The sequence below is a fragment of the Episyrphus balteatus genome, chromosome 2 (assembly GCF_945859705.1).
Source record: "Episyrphus balteatus chromosome 2, idEpiBalt1.1, whole genome shotgun sequence".
NCBI lineage: Eukaryota > Metazoa > Arthropoda > Insecta > Diptera > Syrphidae > Episyrphus > Episyrphus balteatus.
In genome coordinates this window covers 35,292,179-35,309,472 of record NC_079135.1, presented here as the reverse complement: position 1 = coordinate 35,309,472, position 17,294 = coordinate 35,292,179, and the positions used below count along the sequence as shown (strand labels likewise).

At 28.9% G+C, this 17,294-nt stretch overlaps 1 protein-coding gene across 2 annotated transcripts in view; it reads left to right on the top strand.

Moving 5' to 3' along the window:
- LOC129908615 (four and a half LIM domains protein 2) overlaps positions 1-17,294 on the top strand; it is a 201,162-nt gene that overhangs the window by 89,568 nt on the left and 94,300 nt on the right. The gene's annotated exons all lie outside the window — the stretch shown is intronic.

The following is a 17,294-nucleotide window of genomic DNA, read 5'->3' as shown; positions in this document are numbered from 1 at the left end:
TTAAAATACTTTTTAGTATTCTTTTCAAAATAAGGTTACTCCAATCATTAGAGTGTGTTTAAAAAAGGATTTACGGATTTTTTTATTTGAACTGGTTAGTCGCTACACAGAGAAAAATGATCGGTTAAAAGCAACGTAAAACTTGTGTAAAATTAACACAGAAGATTGTTAATATAGCACTTGCAAACTAACCCCTGTTAAAATTACACGAGTCGGCTCGGTTATTAAAAATTGTTTAATCTTACCGACTTTTTCGGTTAAATTTTAATAAAATCTTAAATTTTAACCGAGTTTCTTGATCAATATAAACAAGTTTATCGGTTAAAATAACCTGTTAAATGGTAATTTTAAACAATTTAACTTAACCGAGGCGACTACGTTGATTTAAGCAACGAGAATTACGTAGTTCTTAACCAAGACTACGTTATTTTTAACACATTTTATTTAACCCACTCCTCGGTAGGTCCATTATTTTTCTGCGTGTAAAATCCGCGAGTCTAATGGGGACTTTTCACGAGTCGATTTTTGCCGTGCGACGAAGCTTTTCGACTCGTGTGAAGGTAAGTCGCAGGCGACCAAAGTGACATCCCCATAGAAAAATCCTAGTCGACCGACATATCGTGCGGCTAAAATCGACTCGTGAAAGTTGGGCATAATGGAATACCTTATACAAAAATAACCTATAAAAAATCAAATGATTTCGACATGAAAAATACGGGAAAGTGAGGAAGACAAATACAAATATTAAAAGAAATAGGGAAATTTTTTGGCAACACTTCCAACCGGATGGTGGTTATCCAACTGCACTTCCGAATAATAACCACACTAATATGCCAAATAAAACAATTTGTTACAAGTGTTTTGTATCTTTTAATCAATACTAATATAAGCTTGCACTTTGTTCCAATTCGAGTTCAAGTCCGAGTTCCAACCTAAAATGACCATTTTAACTATATTTTTATTTCAAACATGAAAATCAAAAATTAAAAAAAAATATTGTATATACACTGAATATATGAATAACAAAATCGCCAATAATAAATATATTGTTTTTCCTTCCATTTAGGCTGCAAGTCTTCCGCCAATTTATTCATTCTCAATAAAATAAAAAGTCCCCATTGAAAAGAGGATATTTTAAAATTTGTAAGCGATTTTACAGTTTTTAAACTTTTATTGGGAAGTTTATTATGTAATTATTGGAGAGTAAAAAAAATTGGGACTTAATCTAGTTATTTTACATTTTAGTTTGAACCAGACAAAGCGAGTTCATTACATACAAGGCTCGCTCTACCAATTTGGGTTAATAGAGTCTGCCTTATTCGAAAAATTGATGGGGCCCAATTAGTTCGGTTTCATATGCCGAAATAAGCTGTTGTTTAAAATTGCATTTTCGACAACATTAAGAAATACCACCGGTCTGCTTTTAATTTTTTGTCACTAAAACACAAGTGAGTGTCAAAATGTGCACAAAAATAAAAACTTGCAGAGAGAAATTTTAAACAGGTTCTTTCAGAAGAAATACAAAATAAGGGTATGCCGCAAAAAAATTTCGATTCATAGCAATTGACCCCATCAAAAAAAATTGTGCACACAACTGAATTTTAGTTTCTGGGTGATACTTTCTACTAATTTCCTTCTCTATGTTTATTTACTCTACAAAGCAAATAAGGTCCACTTCATATTAGATCTTACAAATTTTTCCCAATTCTCCTTAAACTTATTTCACTAATAAGTAAACCATTATATTTCATTAAGTATTTTATGCACCCAAATAATTTCTACAAACCTATATTCATAAATCATTAATCACCACAATGGTATAATCCCAATAATTATTTATTGTCTTTAAACGCCGGACGCCTTAATCCATTTTATCACTTCCCTTCCACATCATTGCATTTAAAAGAACAAACACTCTTATCTTTTTCGTGTGAACATTTTTGTGGGAAAATAATAATGAATCATTATTTATTTCTCTTTTTCCCAAGTCAGTAAATTTAAAGAGATGGCTCTTTAACAGAAAAAGAATACTTGCTATTTAGTTGGTTAATTAAAATTAATTTTTTTTTTAATTTTTCCTCTCACATCCCACCTGCAAAATATTAATCATCGAAGAAATTTTATTAATATAAAATCTTCAACGAAATTGAAAATCATTATTGCCAATGACTGAATTCAAGGCCAAAAGGATTCATTAGTACACTGTGCCAGCAATTTATAAGCTTTTCATGATTTACCAATATAAAATATACATAGGTACTTTGTGTTTATTTTTGGATAATTTTGTCATTCCATTTTTGTACAGAAAGAATGATGCATTAATTATGCATATTTTGTTGTAACAATAACAAAGTGCAGTGTCTTGTAGGGTGAAAGTCAGCATAAAGGCCACTTCAAGGGTTTTGTATTGGATTTTTAAGAAGACTAATTTTCAATTTAGAGGCACTATTTTTTTCAAATGATATTAAGATCCGTTTGATCAAATGAAACTTAACAGTTTACAGAGAATAATTTCTTATGCTGAACCTTAATAGTCTCTGAAAATAATTGTCCTAAACTATTTTTCAATTAAAAAGTTAATAACTTTTTATTATTAAAAAGTTAAAGTGACCTCAACTCCATATGCGTTTCGCCCAGGTATGACAGTTTTATAAGTGTCTGTATTCATGGACCAAAATTTTGCGTCTTAGTAAGGTTATGACAGCATCTAACTGATGAGCCCACTGTCATACCTGGGCGAAACGCATATGGAGTTGAGGTCACTTTAACTTTTTAATAATAAAAAGTTATTAACTTTTTAATTGAATTATATTCAATCACTCCGCTTAAAAATAAAAATAATTTTCATTATTTTTTTCACTTTGTTTACTAACCTATTTTTAACATTTTTCTTAACTCAATAAGCCTATACAACAGGATGTTAAGTGAATGTCGAATTGGTCAATTATGTTAGAAAAAAGCTATAACTGAAATATCAATCAAACTTTATTGTCCGTAATTTCTTTAACTCTCAATTATTAAGTGTTTACAAAAGATTGACATTAAAACTCAAGAGCAAAAACTTAATAATCTTTGTACTTTAAAAAATCGAAAAGAAGTCAAACAATTACCAGGTTAGGTGTGACTAAAATTATCGTCCATTGACTTCACCATACAAAGTGGAAAACAAAAATAACAATTTCAAAAACCTCAATTCTTCTAGTTCTTTTAAAACCAAAAAGCACTTGAAATTCTTCATAGCCCTTTAAATTATGATGAACAATAACAAAAAAAAATGAAACACATGTTTTTTGAAACTATAAAAACGATTGCGGTTAATAAACTTATGGCAAACCAGACACTAATTGACTCATTACTTGAAGTTATTTTTTTTTTCTAATTTTTTCTTTAAATAAATCCAATGAAACTAGAAATCTGTGTTTTTTTTTGTTGTTGTTTAATAATAATTTTAGAAAAATGGAACACATTTCTTTTTTTCAATCATAAGTTTAGAATATTTTTGGATCAAAAGAAAGCGAAAAAATTTAATGATCAATAAATTTGCGATTAATTAAATTTTGTTGTAGGTTATTTTATCATTGATTGTGGTTTGGTGTGTACTAGTTTCATTTGGCAGCAATTGTGAAGGAAGAAGGGTAAATGAACTTTGTACTCAATTTCATTTAACTTGTTACAAATATGATCGACAGATGTGTGGGTTGAGATTTTTAGTTGAAGTAAATTTAATTTAATTGGTAGTTTAATTACATGAAAAGTTAAATGATTTCAAGATATACGACTGTGTTGCCAATAACTTTAGTCGATAGTACAGTTAACTTTTTGTTTTCTGATTGAATTTTTTTTAACTTTAAATAAAGTAGATAAAAGACAGGCCTTAAATTTTAAAAGTTGAATTTAACACAAAAATGTGTCCTTTTCTTTTGCCAAAAGATAGTTATCGTTTTTTGACTTCTGTAACACACCTTGTATCGCGAGAAAAAAAAACACAACCGTGTTCTTAAATTTGATACAAGACCATTCCCATCCCAGTGTGAGCTCTATAAACAAGAACTTCTATGTTAATGTTCGTATACATTAGCTGAAATGAACAGAACATTCCACCAGGAGAAAAAGAAAATATGACATTTTACACGTGGCACTTTGTCACTCCTTAACTTCACATACACTGCATAAATTTCCATACACAATGTTGACATATTCTGCAAAATGATTCCTCCTACCAACAAGGTAAACTACATCACTTATTCACATAAGGATTGCTCAGCTCATGTTTCTACCAGGAAGAAGTAAGCTATTCGCTATATTTTCCATAATTTAATGTCAATTTCGCAACGGCTTCATGTAGCGATACTATGTACTTCTATTTCACTGAATGAAAGAAGGTAGAGACCATCAAAAACATACTGCCACTGTACAAACAAAACTCCTCATACTGTATGAATATCGTTTACGGACCAAACCTTGGTCAAGGGCAAACATGACAAACCCAATGAATTTGAATTACATAAAAAATGAAGGCACCTATCATGTTCATGATCCTATATTTCATTGACTTACAAACGAAAAAATTACTTCACTGATAAACTTTATTATAATAAATGATATTTTCTTTATGGGTCATTTATCCACGACTATGATTCGTTATTCATATTTGCGGGATAACAAAGAAAGTAAAATACAACCAAAAGGCAGAAAACAATAATCATTTTTGAAAGAAAAGCTTTTTGATTACATTCATTCAAGTAAGAAACCTCAATTTGATACAACAGATGCCAAAATAAAAAGTATCATTCGGCAACATTTGTTTTGTTATTTTTTTTTTTTTGGTACTTTACCTTGAATAATGCCAAATTATTTTTTATCTGCAATTTAGTTATTCTTTGAACACAAAGCAATCATAAATGTCGAAAATCAGAAATAGGTATACATTTTTATTGTGAATTTTAAACAATTCTTTTCTGATTTTTTGTGATTTCAATAAAAATGAATATTGGATTGGAATGCATTCATACATTTTTAAAACATTTGTTTGTTTTATATAAAATCGTTTCTGCATATAATGATTGCTTTTTAAGGAATCAGTATTTTTAAATGTAGATACTTTAAACTTTTAAGAATAAAGTTTTGATGTTTTAATATTAAAATTCATTAGCTCCTGAAGAACTCGGTCGAAGGGAATGATAACATTTAAAATGAAAACATTTTTCGCACGACGAGCTCAGGAAGAACTAACTTTCAACCATTCCTCTGTGTGTGAAATTTTATTTTTTTTTTTTTTTTTTCAAGACTTGGACAGAAATTTTTCTGCAGATTCCGAACGATTTGGGTGAGATTCAATTTTTCATGACGACGACGCTTTTGAAGAATTTCTCAATGACTTTCAAGGGACTTTTTATAAACAAAATGTTCTAATTATTTTTTTTCTAAATTTTAACAGATTATGTATTTATTATTCTCAGACAAGACTTTCTCAGATGTAAAAAGTTGCTTGAGGGTTAAAGCATAAAAAGCTATTTATAATTTTTGTTTAATTTTACTATTAATTTTCTAAGAAATGAAAACAATATATTAACAATTGTATTAAAAGTTGTTTTTAAAACTACTTAAAAACCCTTTTCAACTATCTACTTACCATTTTATTTTTTCTGTAACAAGAATTTTTGAAATATTTAGTTTATTATTTTAGGCGATAAAAAAATAGGCCAAGAAAATTCAAAAACTGGTTTTGAAAATATTGATTTAAATAATAAAATTCTGAGTTTTTTTTTTTTCTTAAATCTAAGAATGATTTTTTGCAATTTTTTCTTAATCTTAAAATTAAGTTAACAAGGAAAAAGAACCTTTTCCAACTACCAAATTGAGAGTTTTGGGTGATTCACTAGAAAGAAATTTATATATTTTTTTAAATTAACTGGCTGAAATGAAAATGTTTTTGTCAAAAAACGGCTCTAACGATTTTGATTTAAAAATTGCATAAAATCTTACTTTTTATATAGCAAAAAGTATTTTTTTAACCATTATTCACGGTACTTGGCATTGAACTGTTTTCTTGATTTCTGACTTTCTCGTAAATGATTTCAACGAAAGCGTTTAAGCAATTTAAATTTAAAAGCTAAGAACAGTTTTCAACAAAAATCAATATTAGATTAAAAATAAAAAATTTTAAAATTATGTTTTTTGTAAACCTTGATTTAAATGTTAATTAACATGTTTTTCAAAATCGCATACCAATATTTTTACTTGCGATATAGGTATTATATATCAAGTGGGTCCCGGAAGTCCGTCTGTCTGTCAGTCTGTCTGTCTGTATAAGGAGCTACAGCCTAAACGGATGGACCGATTACTGTCAAACTTGGTATGTAGCGTTATTTGGCGACTCTCCAGAGGGGTTTTTGGAATTAATTTTGTTGGACCAAAAATAACGGTACTTGTCATATACCGATTTTAGTAAAATTGAAATATCTCAAAAACGGCTCTAACGATTTTGTTTAAAAAATTCAAATATTAGTTTCAAGCTAAGGTCTATCTTTAAATGAAAATTTTTTTTTTGAAAATCATTATTAACGGTACCTGCCATAGAACCGTTTCTTTCAAAACCGATTATCTCCGAAACCGCTTATTCGATTTCAACGAAACTTTTTGTGAAGAAGAATTTCTATAATTTAAAAATAAAATTTTGAAAAAAATAATTTTTGGATTTTTGAACATTGAATTTTTTTGAAATTTTGTTTTTAGATGTTGATTAGTGATTTTTTCAGAATGGCATACCAATTTTATTTTAAAACTTTTTTTCCAAAACATTATTTATAAAAAATTAGTTTTTTTAAAAAACGGCTCTAACGATTTTGAAATTTTTTTTTTTTTTCTAAAAATGCATGTTAATATATCAATCAAAACTGCGTACTTGTTTTGGAGGGCAATTTAATTTCAGATTTTATTTTTATTTTTTTAAACGAATTTTATTTTTTTCCAAATTTCTATATAAAAAGTCTTAAAAATATAAGCAACTTTAACTCTAAGAGCAAGTTCGTGCGACACAGTCGTGCATTTTATTTTTAAAGGCTCCTTAAATTTTCAAAATAAAATTATCAAATTTTTGGGTTATGAAAGATATACAAAGGTTGAAACCATTTAAAACATTTTAGATTTTATAATCCCTTTAACTCTTTTATTTTTAATTAATATAATAAATTTATAACATTAAATAACAAATTTAAACAAATAAAAATGCTAGGAACTTCAACTTAAAAAGCATATATTTTTGATTTATTTTATAAAATATGCAATTAAACCGTTAAATTAATAAATTTGTTAATTTTGTTCTTACACACATTGTAAAATGAAATATTTAACTTTTTTATAGCTTAGCTGTCCTCACTTTTAATTTAGAATCGAATTAAAAATATTTTTATTGCCAATTCACATGATTTTGCCATTTTCTTTATTTTTAATGCTTTAACCAAATAAATAAATCACTGTCTGTATAATTTTGTTTAAATATTTATGTTTTATGTATTCATTTTATAATTTATTGTCACATTAAAGTAAAATGTTTTGTTTAATAAGCAAAAATAAACCAAAAATATCTTGATCTGATTAAAAATATCTGTCAGTAGAGCTTGGATTTTTTTTTCGATTTTCTTATAGAAATCAGTTTACTTTAAAAACAAACAAGTGCTGATTTCTATTTGAACCGTCTTAGTTCAAATTTTTTTGTAAATATTAAATTTTGTAGGTACTTAAGACAGGGTGGCGCGCAAGTAATATCATTATTTTGCCGAACTAGGATAATTTTTCGAAATTTGTAACTAATACACAAAAAACATCGTTAACGATTTATTCCTCTTGTCTAAATGTCAACTAATTCTTTCACATTTTAAAGCTTATATATTTCAAAATAATGAAAATTGAGGCTATTTGCGAAAATTAGCATTAAACAAATTTCCTTTGCGTCACCCTGTATAAGATAAACGGGTGCCTTGGACCTGATTCCATATCAAAGCAGTGTTTCATAATACACTGAAAATAATAAATTTCGTAAAATTACGAAAATAGTTTCATACACTACATTTTCGTTGGCCCAACGAAACATTCGTTGGCTCAACGAAAATATGTAATTTTTCGTAATATGAAAACCTTCATCAATTAATGAAAACGTTTCATACACTTTTTCTCCCTTTTTAGTGCCAAAAAATCCAATTCAATGAAAAGATTCATCAATTAACGAAAAATTTCATACTCATTTTAAAGAACAAAAATACGATTTTTTTCCTTACTTAATCAAAGTTTTAATTAAGTAACGAAAAAATTCATTAACTTATGAAATTCAACATTAACTAACGAAAATCTTCATAAGCTTATGAAAATTCTTCATATAGGTACTAATGAAATATTACATTGGCTTATGAAAAAATACATCAGTTAACGAAAAAAAATCGTTGCCTTACAAAAAAAAAAAAAAAAAACTTAGACTTGGGTGCATTTCTGTTTTAATGGTTACAAATTGAATCTTGCTGGATATAGTTCACATTAGGTTTTTGTTTAAAAATCTATGTAAGTTGAGCTGAATATAAAAAATATTTGCGTATTGACAAGGTGTCTCACGGATAAGTCAACTGATGAGTCCAAGTGAGCTCCACCGGGTCGAAACGCCATTTTTTTGTTTGGACTGTATTAAATTAATAATTATTTAATAAGTCCAATAAATATTTAACAATAATCTACTAAAAAAAAAAAAATTAATACAACGAAAAGTTTCGTTAGCTAACGAATATTTTTTTCGTAATTTAATTAAAATATTCATTAAATTTACGAAAAAATTCGTTAGCTAACGAAATTTCTTTCATAAATTAATCAAAAAATACATTGACTAACGAAAAATATCACCGTGGTTAATTAAATTTTACGTTAATCAATGAAAAAGTTTCGTAAAGTGATGTAAAAATTCATTAATTCTCGATCAAAAATGTTTATGAAAAATTTCATTAAAATACGACAGTTTTCGTTAGTTGATGAAGTTCTTCATTAACGTATGAAAGCCATTTCGTTGAGCCAATTAAATTTTTCATCGGCTGAAAATTAATTAAATTTTCGTTGGCTCAACGAATTTTTTCGTTGTATTTACGTAAGGATTTGGTTCAGTGTAACTGCCTCTTTAACAGATTGGTAACTCCGCCTTTCCAGCCCCTCGTTCAAAACTCGAAAATCAATTTAAATACACAAATATAGCATCTTCCAAAAACAAATTTTTGTTGTTCAAAAATTAATCACAAAACATCATTAAAGGTAATTTATATAAATCCACAAACACTCAACACCTGCTTCGATGTTTTTATCTCTCAATATTTGTTCTCCCTCTCTATGCATCTTTTTTTCATTTTACTTCTCTGTGCCTTTTGTTTTTGTTTACAAATTAACAACACAAAAGAAAAGCTTCAAGTTTTGCAACCCTCTGAAACACTTGAAAAAGCACACTCTTTCTGCAGACTTTTCCAATTTATTCTCCCTTACATAGCTATATCTCAAAAATTTCAACCCCCAGAATGCTGTCTGTTTATTCATCTGTCAGATTCAGATACACACGTCCCCATCCATAAATGTTTACGTTTCATAGTCTGATGGAGAATTCTCTTCAAGTTCAAAGCTTTCTAAAAGGCCAGTGGCTTTGGCTAGCTACGAGTATTATAGTGGTTGGTATTGGTTACGTTTACGGTAGGAGGAAAACCCTCTCTCTGTTGGCAAACAAAAGATAACACCGTCGACGATGATACCAAAACTATGACGTAGCTTGGTCGCACTCTTTCGTGTTGTTCGTGAGATAGATATACAAAAAGGCAAAAAAAAAAACCGGTCGAATGTATCTAAAATTGTGTCTACTACAGACGGACCGATTAAAATGCGACCATGTGGGGAAAAAAAAAATATTGTATTGGGGTTTGCTTTTTGTCATTTTGGAGCGCCCTCAGTTAGAATTTGATTGTGAAACGGATTGGTTGTTGCTTGCCTGCCTGGCGTCTGTTCTTTTGTCGTCGTGTGTCGAAAGAATTTTATATAGTTTGCCGCGTTGTCGACCATAGCCTTCGTCGCCGCAGATATCTGGAAAATTCGCAAAGGCAAAAAAAAAACGATAAATAGCTTCTCTCTTTCATATAATTCACATCCAGTGCAGCGCAATAGATACAAATTGGTGTTGTAAATTCCAAGTGTCAGTGAATTACTGTTTTCATCGAATTAATAAGTGCTTTTGTAATTTTTGATTGCAAAAATAAAAAAAAAAAAAAATTCATTTATAATAACTCGATTAATTAAAACGGCGCGCTCGCTTCGGCGGCAGCCAGCGAGAGAACATTCACATTTTTCTTGATTGTTTATTTGTGTATATACATTTGGCGCTCTGTTTGATGTATCTTTCTATCTGATCTGATCCGATCTGACTGACAGTTTGTTGAGAATGATTATGATTAGATTAGAATCGCAAAATTGCAAATTCAAAGGTCGCTTAATAGCCTTTTGAGTCTTTTTTTATATGCAGGCTTTTTGAGTATCAAATGCATATATTTTATTGAATTAGATTCTGAAAGATGAGTGTAGGTGATTTCTTGATTCGGTTCAACGCGGCGGAAATACTTCATAATTCACAATTAAACTGGTGCATCTATAGATACTCTTGTTTTTCTGCATATACGAGATATTATCATCCATTATTTACTTAAAGTAAAATAGCAAAGCAAAACAAGACTCTGATAGAGAGAATAGAGTCTTGTCATGAATAAATACTGATGGTGGCAATCTTCTGGATAAAAATAATACTCGTATATCCATCAAACAAAAGGAAAAGTACTGCATGGCAAAGTCTTGTTGAATTGTTTTATGCATTCGGAAGGGGGGGGGGGATTCAAGAAGGGCGAAGAACACTTTCTAGAGAATTGTTGACAATGCTTTGTAATGAATTTACTTACTTATAAGGCGATGGTTTTTTGCTTATCCAAAGTTTCTTTTGTCTTTAACAGTGTTTTGTTTTTTTTTTTTTTTTGCTATAGAATTGTTCTATTTAGGGTAGAAAAAATTGCGTTTCTTGACGATGAAATTGTTTTGAGGCCAGGAAATTGCTTAACGATAAGATTTAAATACGTTAGTGACACGCAGGAGATTGCTTTGGTTAACAATATTAAAAGAAATGAGAAATTCCACTCAACCAAAAAGAATTTGTTTTTTTTTTTTGTTTTCTTTTCCACAAAACAAAAATAAAATCTTTAATTTTCTGCTTCGATCCTTAAAAGAAGATTTGGAGATGTCTGCTCTGGGTGTTTTGATAGAAGTTCAATGTTTTTTTAGTCTGCAGATGAATCATTTTTACATAGAAATCTCTGACAGTTATATACCAACCAACTCGTTCTGTTTGCTTTTTTTTTGTTGGTTTAAAAGAACCCTTTTGCGCGTAGATATAAGGAAATTGCTTCCTCTTCAATAAATAAACAAGCAAAGCATCCCTTCGACCATTTCAATTTCATGGTGAGTGATTTGAGATAAAGAAAGGATATAAACACTCTATAAAGCTTCATACAAAAAAAAGCTCCATCCAGACAAATAAAAGTTAGCGGGTACAATAAGGGTTTGTGTGCGGCTGTGTGTTGAGCGTCTAGGGAACACACCCATTTGTTTTATTTACCACAGAAATATTATTTGTTTCAATGATGCTATTAATTTTGCATTTTATTTGTCCCTGTTGCTAGTCGGATGCTAGCAGGATGCTCTTGTTTCTGAGGAGGCTTTTTAAAAAAGAAAAACAAACACTCTTATAAGTTAGCTTTCTTCTGCTAATTTCAGAAATTTAGTTTCTTTTTAGTACATATTGCTTATTGTTATAAATCTTTAGCGAATTCAGTTGAATAAATTAACGCTTCACATTAAACATTACAAGAGCTAATTTTCAATTATCAGATAGACTTTTCGAATAATACTCCTTCCATTGAAAAATTGGACCCTACATTTTTTTTTTCTTAAAGAACTATCACTTTTGAATGAAAATCGAATGTAAACATTTTAATTTAGTTTTTTTCTTAATTTGTCTTTTAAATTTTTAAAGCATCTCAATTTCAAAAAAAAAACTTTGTAAGAATTTATGTTTTACAAAATATGTTGGTGTTTTTTTTTTTCAAAAATGTAAACGAACATATCTTAAAAATTTCGGAAAGCAATATTGAATATCTCTTATGAAATTATTTAAACATATTTTGTAAACATTTTAAAATCGATTAACTGTCAAATCTGCATAAAATTTCGAATTTCAGTATTTGGTGATGTTAGCCCTTAAGGGGGGAAATCCCTCTGGACGACGAGTTTATCAAGATTTTTTTTTGGAAAACTGAAAGCATTAATTAAAGATTGAAATAATACATGATATTATTGACATCATGAAGTGTTAACACAATTTTTTTGAAGTAATAAAAAAACAAAATGGCGGCTCTACAGCCGTTTAAGTTGATGCCTAGCGTTTGCGCTGTGCAATGCCCAGGTCCAGTTAATTATTTATAATAAAAAGAGAAATTCTTTTCCATTAAAATATATTTATACGCATTGCATGAACCTAAATTTAGCAAAAAAAAAATGTAAAATAAAAATTAGAGACCAAAAAAACGAAAAAACACAATCTTTTTTTATAAACAAATTGTTAAACAAAATATTTATTGTGAAAATTATATCGAACTTTTAGGTTCATGAAATGACCAATGAGTTAACGAGTAATTTGCATTTTATTTCAAGTCGATAGCTTCATTAGTTTTTGAGTTACGTTGCACGGCGCGGAAAAAAACGTGTTTCGAGAAAAAATCGTTTAAAGTTTTCATTTTTGTACTGTGGTAGGCTCGGAACGCATGGGTTTCAGGACTATCTGGGGACTTTTGAGGCTTCATTTAGGGCTAAGACCACTAAAATAGTTTTTTCGGTTGATAAATGGTTTTTTTAGGCAAAAAATTAATAATGCAAAAATAAAAAAATTCCAGAGGGTTTTCCCCCCTTAAGAACTATATAAGTTGTTGACAAAAAAAAAATTATACGATTTGTAAGGTTACACAATTTCCTATAATTCTTACTTGAACCCGTCTCTACAGGCTTCATGGATCTCAAAATACTTCTTGTCAAATATACCCAATTTTTTCGAAATCGAATAGTTTTTCAATTTAGTTTTTAAAACAAGTAGGTAGTAGAAAGTATTTGAATTAGTATCGAGTATTTTCTGATACCAAGTAGTGTTTATAACTAGGGGCTAGACAGTCTTTGGGCACTAGGTCACAAAATCGGATTTTTCTGGTTTTGATCGAGTAAACAAATTAATACTCAAAAATTCATATATTTGCATACAAAACCAAAACTTCAATCGCGCATTTTCTTGAAAACTACAATTCTTGACGATGGAATCTAACCCTAAGTATCTGTCTATCTCATCGAAATACAAAAGTTACTTACTGAACAACGACTTAAAACATCAATATAATTGGGTCTTTACCAAGTAGGTACTTTTTGACCATTAGAAAAAGGTACGCAGCTTAAAATTTATTTATTTATTTACCAACTTTTTTTCAGACCTTTAAAGATGATGATGATAGATATAGTACTCTCAAAACAAAGATATCAATTTTATTAACCCTCTTTAGGCACACCTCTTTTTTGTGATGTGATAGGCATACGGGTGCGAATTTGGCTTCTACTTTTTCATGTCGCCACAACTTTTTTATGTCTCATATTTTATAGATAATACGCATATGAAATGAATGTAGAATTTTCCGAGGAATTTGAATATTGTATTCACAATTCAAAAAAAAATATATTTTCACCATTATAAAGAGACTTTTTTGCACCCACTTTTTTTTAAATTGTTATTTTTTTATTTTTGTCGTGCCAAATTCGTACCCGTGTGCCGACAGAGGGTTAATCCTATAGGGACGTTAGCTTTTATCAAAATTTCTGGTTTATGAAAGCAAGGTATTCGTTTTTAAGTGCATTTGGCGGTTAGAATGGAAAGCAACATTTTTCAGAAGCTCTTCTATAGTTCTTTTTTTGCATTCATATAAAAAAAGTATTCGAAATCACTATAAAAACCTCAAACAGATAAGCCTAGTTATCGAATGAAAATCGTTTTCAAAAAGGAACAACTCGTTTTCCTAACCTAAAACAACTAGATGTTAGACTTTGTTTTTGTTGAATTATACAAGCCTCAACAATAAAGAACAATTTCAAAAGTACACAATATAATAACTTTAAAAAATGCTTGAAATCTTTATGTAAACCTTCATCTGATGACGTTTTTACTTCTACTTCAATCGTTTTAATTTTCAAATTTAAATGTTCATAATATACAATCGTTGGTTAAGGTCATGAAATCATGATTCATTGAATATTCCAAGAACTGACGTATCATGATTATCTTGAGTGACTACTTTAAGGTTTTTTTTATATACTTTATTGTTATTTCGTCATTTTATTTTAGTGGAATTAAAAATTATCTTCTATTGTTATTGTCATTTGATGTTGTGTCAGTTCGACAAGTAAAATGCTAAGAAGTTTTTTCCTTACAAAAATGATTAATGAACCACCACACCTACCCACTAAAATACCTTCCAAACCATAATTACTCGAAAATATCTAACTGACAGTTTTGTTTTTGGAAAACATATTTTTTAATTGCCTGCTGTTTGTCTAAACACTAAACTCAGTGTGTACCAGTAGTCAATAAAATTAACACCAATTTTTATTTCAAATTTTTCTGACAGTTTTTACCAATAAACAAGTTGAACTTTTGACACATCTTTGAAAACATCAAAATGTCAAAATCAAAACAACCTGAAATTAGCCCACAAAAAAACCTACCTAATAACAAGGTTCTATTTATAATATTTCCATGATGTACAAATAAATGTATACATAAAAGCTTACATTATAAAAATTTGTTATGTCAAATTTTTTGTTTCTTCCTGCCAGTTTTAAATATTTCTGGTATCTAAAAAACTTTTTTTTCTTTTTTTTTTTGTTTATTTGTGGGTGTTGAATATGTTGATATTATTATGACTGGTGAGCAGATGACAAAATATAAAAAAATAAGAAGAAGAAAATTTATGTGTCAGTCTTATTATATTTTATATTAGAGCACATTTTAATATTTTATTGTCTATATGGGAACAGATTGTTAAGATTTATATTTTTTGTTAATAAATCATTTAGCAGAGGCGGCTGATCATTAATTATATTATGTATCACACTTAATCTTCAAGTGTCTGGTATGAATTTTTTGTCACCCTCAAACTCACGTGACATCATATTTTGAAGAGAGGGATATAAAATACAAAAAAAAAAAAATAAGTATTTTTTTCAAATTTACTGTCAACATTTTCTGACATTAAATAAGCAATTTTCATAATTAATAATGGATTTTATTTAAAAAAAAACATCAATTCGACCATAGTTTACTTTTGATATTTTTTTGCATCATAGATTGCGAGATATCTTATTTCTGAATTCCTTTACAATTGAAAAGAGATTTTTGTTCATATTTTTATACGAGAAAGTTTTTTTTTAAATAACAATCAATTTTGTTTGAGCACATTCATTTGTATGTAAACTATGGTTTTGTCAGATTTTTTTTTAACACAAATTTTCGAATAAATTTGCAAACTATTTTTAAATATCGGTACGACATTTATTGATTACTTACTTGCAAATCACTGACAGTGATTCTTTCGTGCTTCTTGTTTGAGGAAGCGTTTAATGTCGGCATCTTTGTAATTGCAGATTATTATGTCTCCTACATTGCATATTAACATCAAACAATAATTTCCCGGTAATTATCTTAACAAATTGATTAATGTTGCTACGAATGTGATTAATTTCTTTAATCGATTAGTATTGCAAGTCTTGTATGTATACACTAGGTTTTTTTTTCTTCTACTTAAAAAATAAAATACCTACAATTTTTGTAACTTATATCTTGATACAAATATTTATATTTTCTTGAACGTCTTTCTTTACCTTCAAACCAATTTAATTTCTTTCATTTTTTCAATAATGTCGATTTCTTCGGTAAAAAGAAATAATTTACGATCCCGAGATCCAGACTCATGGGTTCATTAACCGATTAACACAGTTGAGACACGATGCCTGCTCTGAATATTTAGGTAAATCCATGAGTCAGTCCGAAGAATTATTCCTTGGTCACATAAAAGTTATCTTATTTTATTTCCCAAAACAGTATTAAAAAAGAAACAAGAATAAATAAAAGCAACATAAATTTATTGTGTAGTAAATTACATATTATTTGGAACTTGAAAGAATTTGATGATTCAGTTGGAGTAATATTTTATAAATTATTTCTTTTTTTCTTATTTGTATCGTCGCCATCGTCGTTGTCGACATTGACACTCCTTAAGAAATCTTCTTTTATTTATATCCAATCAACTTTTTTATGGAAATAGGTACTCTTGCTAACTTTGAGATTTGTTTAAAATTCAATAACAAACATCATTAAGTGACACTATTTTAAGCAGCTAATGTTTTGAAAACTTAAGAAATTATTTGTAACATTTGTTTGATGCACTTGTGCCATCTGCCAATTTATCCATAAAACTATCTTAATTTGTCTGCCTCACACAAAGTGTCTACGTTGAGGTTCTGGTTAACGAAATGATGAGTCAATATAAAACAATAAAATGAACCAAGACAATCTTTATGGATAAATTACCCCCTACCCACGACACGATATGATTCTCGGAATTGAAAGAGTATCACTCGCGGTTTTTATTCTCAATATGACACCAAGTCCGCATTACCTATACAAAGTTCCGTATAATTTTCTGGCTAAGGGCCTAGTATCTGTTAGGCCGTTAGGGGCTATTTGATAGTCTTAAGACCTTATAATTGGCTGATTGCTAATTGCTTCTAACGTGTTATATATTATAACGAATATGTAAATACCTAAATACCTAAAAAAATTCAGCAGAGACTGCATCAATTTTCGGAAAGTTTTTTTCTTCAGATCGACAAACTTCGTGGCGTTAAAGGTTATGAACTTTCTTGTTAAGGAATTAAGGAAATCACTCTCCAGCAAAGTTGTAGCGAAGAAAAAACTTGAACAAATTTAGGTAGAACAAGGCATTTCAAGCTTCTGGAGAAATTTGAAAATTTACAATTTAAAGACTTTAATAGTGTTAACTATTTCTTTCATTTCTGAATTCTATTTTTTTTTGCAGTATTTTCAATAGTCCGATATTTTTGAGTTTGATAATTGAATCCTTTTTTATGAAGTG